Source organism: Lissotriton vulgaris, chromosome 12, assembly GCF_964263255.1.
Source record: "Lissotriton vulgaris chromosome 12, aLisVul1.2, whole genome shotgun sequence".
NCBI lineage: Eukaryota > Metazoa > Chordata > Amphibia > Caudata > Salamandridae > Lissotriton > Lissotriton vulgaris.
This window is the reverse complement of record NC_141700.1, coordinates 61,718,360-61,731,690: the sequence shown is the minus strand read 5'-3', so window position 1 is coordinate 61,731,690 and position 13,331 is coordinate 61,718,360. Positions and strand designations below refer to the sequence as shown.

The following is a 13,331-nucleotide window of genomic DNA, read 5'->3' as shown; positions in this document are numbered from 1 at the left end:
TCTAGTACATTGTATAGGGATGTGCAAGGTAGGTCCCAGATTGGTGCAAGATGTTTCAAAATAACCTCACAGCAAAATATTTCAAGTTAGTTGAATTGTATGTACATTGATCTTACACAGGTGTCGTGCTCATCAGACATGGATCGGGCCCTCGTGGATACTCCCGGGCATCCTGGTGTAGTAGGTATGCCTTGGGAGCTCTGAGGCGAGAACAGACACAGAAAGCCAAGTGCCACAATTGACCGGTGATGGATCAAGCCCAGATCTGTTGACTGGGTATGAGTGTTCTGTTTAATTCAGATACTCTGTCCATCATCACCCCCTTTTCTGAATCGTTTTGTCCACCATAAGCGTGGAAGGGTATACTCAGATGTGAGTCCCTTGCTCATTGCACCATCAGGATTCAAGCAACCCGGGCCGAAGACGGCTGTAATGCCAGAAACCGGTCCCCGGTAGCTTGTTTCCTTCCCAGTAAAAGAATTGGCTTGGTAGTTTGGTCTGCCCTGTTCCCATGATGCACTGGGCCAGGGACAGACTAATTTGCATGTAGCCAGGTTCTGAGCTGGGATGGTGCAGTGAGCTAAAAAACGTGATGGATCAAGCCCTGATCTGTTGACTGGGTATGAGTGTTCTGTTTAATTCAGATACTCTGTCCATCACCACCCCCTTTTCTGAACAATTGACCCATGAACACTGGAATATGACCTTCATCTGTTTCTTCAAACCCCCTTCAGCAGGAACTATTCTGATGACAAACTTGTTGTTACTGAAACAGAATCCTACAGCAACAAAGAAAATCTTGAACTGAGTGAGGAGACTGAAGACTTAAAGGGGGATACATTCCATTACAAGGTTGTTGGGGGTAGGAGCTATTATGAACAACACCACAAGCGGCCTCGGCGGGGATGTGATGCTGCAAAAGACTGGAGATCACATCCTTTCCGGGGCTGCCTTATATATGGGTGGCTCCTACACTACAGAAACGCATGCTGTGTTGATGGAGCTTCCAGCTGTGCTAATAAATGAAGTTGTAAACAGAGGAACCAATGTAAAGGGTGGAGTCATTGGAGAAATTGGTTGCTCCTGGCCAATCACAGAGAACAAAAGAAAAGTTCTTCATGCAGCTGCTCATGCTCAGATTCAACTTGGCTGCTAAGAGATTGTTCATCCAGGAAAGAACAGTGACGCACCTTTCCAGATAATCCACATTCTCCAAGAATCTGGTGCTGATATCTCCAAAACAGTCATGCCTCATCTTGACAGAATGTTTGATGACAAGAAACTGCTTGGATTGGCTGATCTGGGGTCTAACCTCTTTGGTGCATGAATACCTAGTTAAAGAGTCATCCTCATAGAAAGTTCTTAATTTGATTTTAAAAATAAAATGTTGAGTCAAATATAATACAGAACAGATATCTTACATCAAAGGAGTGGCGTCCTTTAAAACTAATAAATAAAATGAATGATAACATGGTAACGCAGTTGTATCCAGAGGCGCTCGATTACTATAAAGAACAGTATGTGAAAAGATGAAGTACATTTGTTCAAGCTAAAAGCAACCCTGGTAATGTGCACCAAGTGTTAACATTTAGATGAAAAACATACAAAGCACTCCTTAACCGTCCATAGATTTCCTGTGTCGAACAACCATTTTTAAAATGAGTCAATGAAGGCTATGAAGAGAGGATGTTATTACGCATCACATCCAAGCTAACAATAGTCTAATGAAATATGAAGGGCACGGATATTGTCATATACTGACTAATATGATGCATAAAATGTTTTAACAATATTCAAAAGTAACTTTATTCAACCATAAAAGTACAAGAAACATTTAAAAAACCGGGGAACCAGTCAGAAGAAGTCGTTCTAACAGAAGTACTGCAACAGGTCCTTGCGGCTCGTTGGTGCCCCGATGCCACAATACTTACCAAGATTTGAGGTATAGATACCTTAGATCTGTCCTTTAATTACAAGGGTGGTGAGTACAACCTCCCCGCTCCCGTCCCCCCCGCCCCCCCCCCCCTGTTCATCTTAGGAGCCACAATGAACTCCTAACCGATTGGTCCTGACAAAAACCTCTAGAGATACCAAGAGGCTGAAACATGTTGACCATTTTCACCAGTGCGATAGACCAGTAACTGGGTCTATAGACGCACGTCCTTGTTTTTAGTTTCCCACATCATTGATCTCAAGAATAAAATGCACGAAACTTGCTGCTAGGAATTTTATTTCACATTTATTTGAGCACAAGCACGCCCTCTTTTATGTCTGGCCACTACTGTCATTCCAGTTGGTCTTCCTCCATGTGGAGGTCAGCATATTGAACTAAGGAAAAGACCCAATGGTCATGCTGTTGTGGCACAAGAAGGCGGAGAATCAACATATACCGCCCAACGCCTGTGTCCGTATATGAGGTTTTTTTTACTGCGATGGCCTCCCACATTAATTAAGACTCTGGTAACACAGGAAAAGTGGCCGATTCTCCCCCAATCTTGATTTTTTTGTTCTTGCCTGAGGAAGCGGAATGGATCACAGCTTCTTTTTCCTCCTTCATTGATGTTTTCAGTTGATCAGTGCATGGCCACGAAACCATGGTTTTTCCATCTCAATGGCTTCCCTCTCGAATGACCTCCACTGCAAAAAGTATCCCTGGTCCAACCAATGTCCTCTTTAACGATGGAAGAGGACGAGTCAATCAAAGAAGGCCTGCCTAACCTAGCAAAGATGTCCCTAATATATATCGACCATTTGATTGACCTTCACCCGTCAAGCTTCAGACAGTCCTTAATTATTTCTCTGCCCAGATGGTTTTATGGTCGTACCCAAATATTAAGCCATCTAATCTAGGGGTGAAGTGCAATAAAATTCCATAGATGGGGCAACCCAAGTTCCTCGTGGGCCATAAAAACAAAAGTAGAGGCCGGTACCGTCAGTAGGCGCCTACAAAAGCCATTTTCAACTACTTTGAGTTCACTCAGATTGACATAACCCCCAAACATCACTACCATAAGTAGCTCCTGGGACAGATTTGGCGTGGTAAATCTTAATCGGGGCATTCAGTGATTTTTTGCCAATTCTGGTAGATACAGAGAAGAGTGCGGCTAAAGTTTTTGAAAGAGCTAATCTCTTCGCTTTAGGTAGCCGGGTCCAAGTGTTCCGGTCATCAAAAAACACACCTAAATAGGTGTATACCTGCACCCTAGACACCCTATAGCCCTGTTCTTGGAAAGATCTTGACTTGGTCTTTTTGGGTCGCAGCACCATTACCTGTGTTTTGTGATAAATGATGGAAATATCTAAATGATTCATATAGCTCACAAATCCGTGTAACCAGGTCTGGAGACACAGTGTGGTTCTAGCCGAACAGAACAGTATCATCTGCATATAGCAGAGAAGGGATATGGCAGCCTCCTATTCGGGGCAACCTACCTGCTTATCATGTAACCTGGCCCCTAAATCATTCACGTACAGGGTAAACAAAAAAGGGGCCATTATACACCACTCCTCAAAAGAAAAGGGCTTGTACAGGGCCCATACATGTTGAACCGGGGGACTAACTTCATATCCTATGTAGCTCACTGAGAAAATACACATTGGCTGGATCCAGACCCATATCCAACAAAATCTGCCACAGTTTAGATCTATTCACTTTGTCAAATGCAGAAGACAAGCCAATATATGCAACAAACAAAGAGCCTGATTTTGCCACAGTATACTTGTTAATCGGCATATAAAAATATAAACACTGATCACTAGTGCCCAGGCCCGGCTGTAATCCATACTGGAGGTCGGATAGAACAGACCCATCCTCTGCCACGGCATGGCCCTCTCTAGGGTCACCCTGTCCGTTACTTTGGCGACAGAGTCTATCAAAGAAATGGTCCTGTAGCAGCTGGGAAGGTCTCTAGAGCCCTCTTTGTATACAGGGATGCTAATGGATTCTCACCATGAGCGTGGCAAACCGGCACGCACAAGCAAATTAAATAATTATGTTAAGAGTGAGGCCCGCAAGCTTGGTGGCAACTTAAACAGGTCGTCGGGAATCACGTCAGGGCTGGGAGCCTTGTGGCTTGTCGTACGTACTTTTGCTAGCTCAACCTCCTCTACTTCAAATATTAATTTACCCTGCGGCAGGACTGTCATTGGAAGCCCATGCAAGGGCACATAATCCTTCAAACCATAAACATCCTCGAAATATGCAGTCCATTTTTCAGGAGATAAGTGGGAGGAGATGGCATGACCATCACTCGTGCTGAACAGTGGGCGAGGTTAGCCATCTCCCAAATTTGGGCACCATCAGCCTTTGTTGCCGCCTCCACCAAATCAATCCAGACCTCTATCATGATTTTTTGTATAAAGCACGTCTGAGTGAAATTAGACCCCGGTCTTTGGGCTGGGCGATAAGCGCAGAATATAGCAAAAATAGTTTATTTGAGGCGTATCATTGTTTGCAGTCGATAAGAGACTGGTGGAGAACCCAAGAAAATGGCTAAGATTTAAATTAAGGTGCTTCATCGCCTGTGGTTAAAGCTTTCACCGGATGGATGTTCGTAGACACATGTAGTCTTCTTTTCCGTAACACGACCTCTTCATTTCAAGGCTGCAATCCTCCTCCTTGTCAGGAAACGCAGATCAGGAGGCAAGCCTTTTTGCCATCTCTCAGTCAAACTTCGTAATTCCCTGCCCCTTGCTTTAAAATCACCCCTAACCCCTCTACCTTCGGAAAGAAACACAAAATCTGGATTTTCCAATCCTCTTCCTCCACTGGGCAGAAGCATTCTCCCTTCCCCTTTGCCCCAATACACCTTGGGCTTTCTGTATGCTATAAAAAACTATATGACACCATCAAACCTGCTCAGTTGGATGAGAAGGAAGCCCAAAATGTAGGCTTGTTTTATTCTTTGGCAAATATAATTCCAGAATAATTCTGCCCGGTCGATCATTCTGGAATTTTGTATGTAATAGACCCGGATTAGGAGGGTTACCGGGTCTACCCCGTGTGTTTTTAAGCAGATTTTATTCTGTGGAGCAACTTCTTATGTTACAGCTGACTAAGTGTTGTTTTGGTTGTTGAGGAGGGAGAGGATGCAGGTAACAGGCGACTGTTCACAAAGTAGCAGAAGTTTCTAGTTCTGGAGTTAAGCTGTTTGGTAAGATTAGTAATACTAGGTGGAAAACTGCAGAAATCCAGGAAAAATGGAGCCTCACTGAAACCTCTTCCCCTGGGATCTGCAGAATGAGAAAAGTCTAAATGTTTCCAATTAGAAATTCTCAGGATTTTTTCCCCCAGAGATCATATTGCACAGCAATGTTCACAACCACTCCTTCACATGCCCGTGTTGCGCCTCGCTGGTGATTGCATGTTTGTAGGTGTGTGGCTATAGTAAGTGCAACAGGTGTTGTGGCACTGGGTTCCAAGGGTGAGCGGGGACCCAGGAATGGTGGATATTGAAAAATGCCTGGTAAGGTCTTAAACGGGTAAAGCCAGAGAACGAGGCATTTTATGGAATCTGGGGCCTGATGTATCAAAAAGGTTTTTGCATTCTGTGTCTATGAGAAAATGCGTTCATACATATGTACCCTACTGCAGATGTTCCCAACCTGTGGTCTGGGGACACCTTGGGGTCCGCGAAGGCTCCTCGGGGGTCCACGACCACTTAGAAAATTGAATAATATTGAGAGATTCATAAAGTGTATATCAATAAATAAGGTAAATGGGGAACAACATTTTTTAAAACATTCTGTAAATGTGAAGGAAGTTGAAGTTGGAAAATTAATTTTGTTTCCTCAGATTAATTTTTTTTCTGTGTTCTTTGTGTATTAATATGCAGTTCAAATTATCGAGTGCTTAGGCTGGGGCCCTCAGCTAGCAGTCATGACTCAGTGGGGGAGGGGGGGGGTCGTCCCCGGACTCCAATAATGATTTGGGGCAGTCCCTGGTTCCAGTAATGATTAATTGGGGGTCCCCAGAAGTGAAAAGATTAAGAACCACTGCCCTGCTTTTAAGCTTCTGTTTCACTTTGCCTGTGCTGCCAAGTCTTTCCAGGAACCATATGTCAGCCAGAGGCAGGGACGAGGCACACACAAAGGTGGCAAGTCAAAACAGAATGCACCAGAGGAGAACACACAAGAGGCAGGGCGTGCACCGTGAAGGGAGGCACCTGAGAGGGGCGCACATGTCTCACTTCCTCTGACACCAGCTTGTGGTTAGTTGCAAGCCTCACATCTTGGAGCGCAGTCTCACTGATTTGCTGTAAGTCACACACTAGTGAGTAATTTCACTCTAGGCGTGGGTCATACATCTTGCTGCAGTGTCTCACTTTTGGTATGGTTTCTCTCATTAAGTCTCACTCTTCTCCTTTCCTTGGAGCATAGACTTGCTGTTTACAATATCCACCCACACATTAGTTATGTTATTTGTAGCGTGCACAGATACTCCGAAGAGTGTCCCTGCGCGAGCCTTGAGGAGTGAGAAGAGCCAGTTTAGATAAAGAAGAATGTTTTCAAGTTTTTTTTTTTAAGAATGGTTTGCACTGATTTGATGTGAATCCGGCACCTTGATGCACAATCTCACTCATGTGGTGTGACATGGAACACAGTGCCAGTTACAGAATGCAAGGTTTATGCATTGAAGCCCAGTCCCGCTCATTGGGTGTGAAGCCCACACCCTAATGCAGTGTCTCAGTCTCATTTACAGGGAGTGAGTCTTACTTCCAGGAGTACAATCTCCCCCGTGCCCCACTCAGCTTTAACAGAGCTGTGCATGGTGGATTTGGGTTCAGGGCCCCTCAAATCTCTCTCCTGTGGACTCTTGGCCTTGAGATCTCTGCTGACCCCTTGTCTAAGGGCCACAGGGCTGGGATTGTGAAGTGTAAGGGGCCCTGGGGCAGAAGGGCAAGAGGCAGGATTTCTAAAGACACTTCTGCTCTGCAGACAGGCCCCAGTGTCTGCTGGTGTGGTCTGGCTGGCGTGGTGTGCAGGAAGTGGCAGGGGAAGCCTACGCATACGAATGACACAAGAACCGAATAACAATGACCTGAGACCGTCAACGCAACATGGTGAACATAGTGTGCAGGAGGGACATGCCAAGGTGTCCATCCTAGGTCTGCTAGCATGTCACATTTTCAGGGTAACCACTGATTGTGGAACCAGTTTCCGTTTTAATCTGTGTATGACACTGACTTTACGTGGCTATTCCACAAACGTAAAATGTTGTCTCCTCAATCTACAGGGGGAACCACTGGACCATGTGGACAGTGAAGAGCGCAGTCCTGCCAAGTGTCACGCATTAAGTGTTGGACTTACTCTATTCCATTGCAATGCCATGCATTATTGCTATGAAATGCATGAGTCTGGCAATTATAGTTCCTCCCTACCTTTTATATTACTATTGCTCAAGGCACTCCGTGCTCCATTTTATTGCGGGTCTGGTGGAAGTTGAGACTTTTTTTAAATTGATAAAATTATACATAGAATATACTCAGACGCTTTTAGCCATCTCTTTTTCACTGGTCTGTCAGTGTGTCATAAACATTTTTCTTCTGCCCATCCACAGTGTACAGCTTGGGTCAAAGGGCAGCTCACTTCAGCTATTGGCTAACCTGTGTGGGAGTAACAGCATGTTGCACAATGTGCACTTAAAAATAGTAGTCCATTTGTACAGTTTTACATTTTTTTTTATTTTTATTTGTATGAGGTGTCAGTCTGCTGCTGTCAAGTGCCCTGGGAGGACCTGGGTTTAAGGGCAGTTGGCGTTTTAATGGATAAACCAGTATTCAACAAGACCCCTTTCCAGAACGACCAAACATGGATCAAGTCTCTCCTCTCTTGAAAAAATAATCTCTCGACCCATGAGAATATGAGCAACGACCCACAGTCTCAACACTTACATTTTGAGGCAAAGTCATTAAAAGTTGTGTTGCTTCCCAGCTCTCTTCACATATTCGAACAAACAACCTTAGACTCTTTCCAATCAAGTTTCCACCAGGGCAACAGTACAAAAACTGCGATCCTACAAATAGTCAACGACTCCCTTAGAATCCCTGACTCTGGGAACTCCTGTCATCTGGTCCTGCTGGACTTGTCTACTGCATTCGACCCTGTCAACCATTTGCCCCTCCTTCACACTCTTGAACAAAGCATGGGATGTGGAGGCACAGTCCGCAATTGGTTCTTCTCTTACCTAACCAACTTCTCCCAAATTGTGAAAATGGGTAGCTCGTTCTCGAGACCAGTCAAAGTTCATTAAAGGGTCCCTGAAGGTTCGATCCTCTTCCCAACCCTCTTTAACCCGTACCTAGAAGTACAATGGTGATTCTCAGAAACGCTGGGATTTCTAACCATCGTCTAAAACTCAACCCAACTAAAACGGATTTTCTTTTGATCTCACCTCCGAAAACAAAAACCCCAGTAAAGGAATGGATGGGCAACTTTCTCGCCCTGGATGGGTGCCCTGCCATTGTCTAGAGTGCTAGATCCCCTGGTATCACCGTTGACAATCATCGAAACCTCCGCAGCCACATCTCGGCCATGGTCAAATGCGCACAACACCAACTCAGGCAGCTGCGGGGCATCAGTCAACTGATCTTGGAACAAGACCTCGAAACTGGCATTCCCAGTTCATCTAGCCCACTGAGAGCAACTCTACATGCAGCAGCGCGCCTTGTGTTCGGTCTCAAAAAATATGAGCCTGCTAAACCTCCAATGTCTTCCCGTTGAACCTTGGGCCCAATTCAAAGCCGCCTGCATTAACCACAGAGCGCTGCACTCCTCTCCACCCTCCTAAGTGATAAACTGAAAATCTCTGGAGCAAATAGGGGTTCCGGAAATGCCCAAACCCTGCTCCTGGGGCCCCTCCACCATCAGTCGAGAACGGTACATGAGCCAGTCATTCTCTGGTAGCGTCACAAGAATCTGGAACTCCTTAACCCTATCTTCGCCTAACATCAATCTCCTCCTATTTGACTGACACCTGGGTTAATCACCCTCGACCAGACCAAAATATTCTATCCAGGAGACGAACTACCTTCGTTGTGCCTCCACCATCTTAATCAATGCTTGAACCGTGTACCTCCCTGTCCAGCGGCTGCACTTGTCCTGGTCGCAGCTACTGATGCAAATGTCTGAATGTAATTATTGTATTTGTAACTTGCTGTGCCCTTGTATCATGCAACTGCTGTAAAGTGCCTTGATGCCTTCGGGCCAAGTCTGCGCTATATAAAATTGCAAAATAAATACAATCTTGAAACCATCCTTAGGTGGAGGTTGCAATGTTTAGGAGGAAGGCAGCCAGGGCTCGACTCGGGGTACCACGCGGGTGGACCGCGTCCCCCCACTAATTTTACCGGGGGACGCCATCCCCCCTGCCAAACAGCTGAACTTCACTCTTTGTCCTCTCTGGGACGAGGAGCTAGGCACCATTTGTGATGTCACTTCCTGTCGTGACGTCACTTCCGGTGACACTTCTTTTTTCAGGACTTGTGCCCTGGAGGCAGCACACCCTTTATGGAGGGTGCGGCAGATAGATGAAAGTGAAAGGGGCCAAGAGATGAATATTCACTATGCCAGGGGGAAGGGGGCAGACCCCAGGTGTGCGAGCTGAAGCCAGGAGTCAGGAGGGGCACGTAGCCATTAGGACCACTCCCAATCTAGATGCAAGCATCAGCCACACAGTTCAAGCAAATGTGTCCTGTTGTTTCGTGCTAGATCGTGCCAACAGAACCAGCCCACAGGCGCTGCATGGCACCCCTTGTAAACTCATGCCCTGCCAGTGCCAGGACCACTGTTCTGCCCCCTTCAGCCTTTCCCTGGTTGTATAAACCATGGTGTCTTGTTCGACTGAACTGCCTGCCATTTTGTAATTCACTATGTAATACATGTACGAGCGTTATAGTGAAAATGTTACTTGGAATGTAGAGACCTAGGTTCTAATCCCGGCTGTTTGCATGACCAAACATGTGATCCTGGGCAAATCACTTTAGCTCTCTCTTAGAGAGAGAGAGAGAGAGAGAGAGAGGGGGGGGGGGGGGGGGGGGGGGGGGGGTGTGTGTGTGTGTGTGTGTGTGTGTGTGTGTGTGTGTGTGTGTGTGTGTGTGTGTGTGTGTGTGTGTGTGTGTGTGTGTGTGTGTGTGTGTGTGTGTGTGTGTGTGTGTGTGTGTGTGTGTGTGTGTGTGTGTGTGTGTGTGTGTGTGTGTGTGTGTGTGTGTGTGTGTGTGTGTGTGTGTGTGTGTGTGTGTGTGTGTGTGTGTGTGTGTGTGTGTGTGTGTGTGTGTGTGTGTGTGTGTGTGTGTGTGTGTGTGTGTGTGTGTGTGTGTGTGTGTGTGTGTGTGTGTGTGTGTGTGTGTGTGTGTGTGTGTGTGTGTGTGTGTGTGTGTGTGTGTGTGTGTGTGTGTGTGTGTGTGTGTGTGTGTGTGTGTGTGTGTTTGTGTTACTATCCTTGTGGGGACTTGGGTGTGATAACACACTCACGCTGTGGGGACTTGAGTGCACTGTGGGGACTTGAACCCAAGTCCCCACAAGGCAATGCCTTCTAAATGATAAAAAATGGCTTAAGTAACATCTGTGTCAATTTTTACAACTTTTAAAAAAACTGCCTTGTGGGGACCTGTGTTACATCAAGTGTGTTTATATTTGTGCTCAGCTCTGCCCCCGTAGACCGGTGATGGTATTGCAGTCTTAAACACACTTTGCATTTTAAACACACTTGCTCACCAGAATCTCATGCTAGCAGCACAAGGGACAGACGTTTCAAAGGGAAAACTGCACAGTCCTGTAATTATTCAAATATTTTCATGAAAATTAACCTTTCTATTTATTAACATTATTTTTTTATTTGCATGAAGCTATTTTAATTTAGACTTTTTGTGTCTGAAAATAGTTTGTGGTATTATAAATAAAGCTAAAAGCAATTAGGTTAAATTTCTAAGCCCAAAATACTTCACAATTGCCTTTTGATCTGAAGCTGCAATTAAATAATGATGGTGCATTGCACTGCAATAGGATATAAACTGATGTCATTGTTTTTTGCCCATAACCTTGCGGCATCAATGCCTATTGTTGCATTTCAATGTTTGTATCAGGAATTCAGAGTTTTTATGTTGCTTTGCCTTTGTTCACATACTAATATGCACTATGGAATATGCTCTTTTAGATAATGGCTAGAGGTGTGTGAGTGAATAGTTATATTACGCTATGGGCTACGTTCTTGCATACAGTGAACGGAAGCAATGTCATGCCCGCAGCATGGGGAAGAATATATATTAACAGACAAGGGATGTCTTATAAAATTAGTGACTTATTAAAAGATATATTCGAATATCACAATAATATTTATTTTAAGTGATTTAAAGAGCAGAACAATATGCAGAGAATAGAGCAAGCACCAGAAATTTGTGACAAGGGAAAGTGTGGGATGCGCGAATTACCATTGTGCCAAGTTGTTTGATACCTTTGCAGTAGGTCAGCGCACCGACCATCTTTTTTAGGACTACAGAGTTAAGCAGGATTTTTGAATTTCTGCCTTTACAAGTATTATGTTAGAATTGTAACAATTATGGAATTCTTTTGTAGGAACTGATTTGATTACATGATGTTGATTGGCAGAGTATGCCACATGTATGTTGAGCCAGACTTAAAAAATGCACTGCTTTTTCATGATGACATATTCATACAAAGACACCAAGCCATAGTCATAGCCACACTTTGCACTTAAATACACTTTGCTCAACAGAAACACATATTAGCAGCATAAAAACAGACTTTTCAAAGTAAAAGCTGCATAGCACTATGTTTATCAAAGTATTTTTCATTCAAATGAACCTTTTCTCTATTTATAAAAATAAACCTTTATTGACATGAAGCTTTTGAATTTTGACATTTTGGGTCTATATGTTGTTGGTGGTTTGATAACATTGCTCAAAGCAATTGTGGTCAGTTTTGAAACCCAGAATAGTTCACTGTTGACATTGTATCCTTATTTGCAAATAAAAAATGATGGTGCAATAGAATGCTATACAAATAAACTGATTTGATTGTTTTTGGCAAGAAAAATTAGAGGCTTCAATGCCTATTGTTACATTTTAATGCTAGTACTTACCAGCAAAACAAAGTCTTTCTATTGCTTTGCCTTTGTTTAAATATTAATAAGCAATGTGGAATACATGTTTTATGATGGCTAGATGAGTGAGAGACTAGCAGTATTTTGCGGTAATGGCTACATTCTCACAGGTAGCGAACTGAAGTAACGTTATGCCCACAGCATGGGGAAGTATATTTTTAAACGAAAAGGAAAGTTCTTATATTAATAGTAAACTGCTTAGAAGATATATTCGTATATCGCCATTATATGTAATTATCATTTTAAAGACATTTGAACGGCTTAATGTAAATACAGTTCCAAAGGTTTTCCAAGTTTACACAGTTTGTTGACATTCCCAAGTGTGGATGAAGAGCGATCGTAGCAAGAATTGAAGTGGAGAAGTGTGCCTCACTGGTTAGAGGAGGCAGACCTGGAAGCAGAGGTCAGCCCGGGACCAGGGTTCAATTCCCAGGTCGGCGGTGTCTTGAGTCCTAAAATGTCCATGGACTCGACAATTCTCGCTCCGGTGCCTACTCGATTCACGGGTTCACACTCTGCGACTCTGGGCAATAGCTTGCTTAATCTCCACAACGGCCCCTCGCGGCGGGATGCCTGGCTTTCACCTCGCGGATACCCTGCCGGGGTTATCTCACAGGGGAATACCAGGACGGGTTCCCTAAGCAAGCGCTTAGAGACCGGTCGGTGATTTGCGCTATATAAATTCCTGTACATTTACATTTACATTGACAAAGGCATAAGGTCTCACCTATGCAAGAGTTATTGGCTCTGCCAATGTGTGTTTAGTAATTTTCTACACCAGCATACTCCAAAGTAGAGTAAAGTGTGGAAGAATGTGGAAGAATGAAGAGGCATAGAGTGACGTGGCATGAAGTAGCATAGAGTGACGTGGAGTGGTGTAGAGTAGAGTGGTGCGGAGGGTTTTGAAATGGTATAGAGAGGAGTTAGAGTGGTGTGTCATGGAGTTGAATGGAGTGGAGTGTTGTGGAATGTCACGGAGTGTTGTAGAGTAGAGTGCAGTAGAGTGGAGTGGTGCGGAGGGGAGGAGAGTGGAGTGGAGGATTGGGAAGTAACAGAGAGGGAGATGAGTGTTGTGGGATTTTGTGGAGTGTTGTGGAATAGAGCGGTGTAGAATGGAGGAGTATAGACTGGAGAGTTCTGGAGTGGCATAGAGGAGAGTGGAGTATTGTGAAGTGTCGTAGAGTGGAGTGTTTTGGAGTGGAGTGGAGCGGAG

The 13,331-nt window shown here is 44.5% G+C and overlaps 1 pseudogene; it reads left to right on the top strand.

Moving 5' to 3' along the window:
- Positions 1–622: 622 nt before the first annotated feature.
- LOC147673293 (N-acetyltaurine hydrolase pseudogene) lies at positions 623–1,327 on the top strand (annotated as a pseudogene).
- The last annotated feature ends 12,004 nt before the right edge of the window (positions 1,328–13,331 follow it).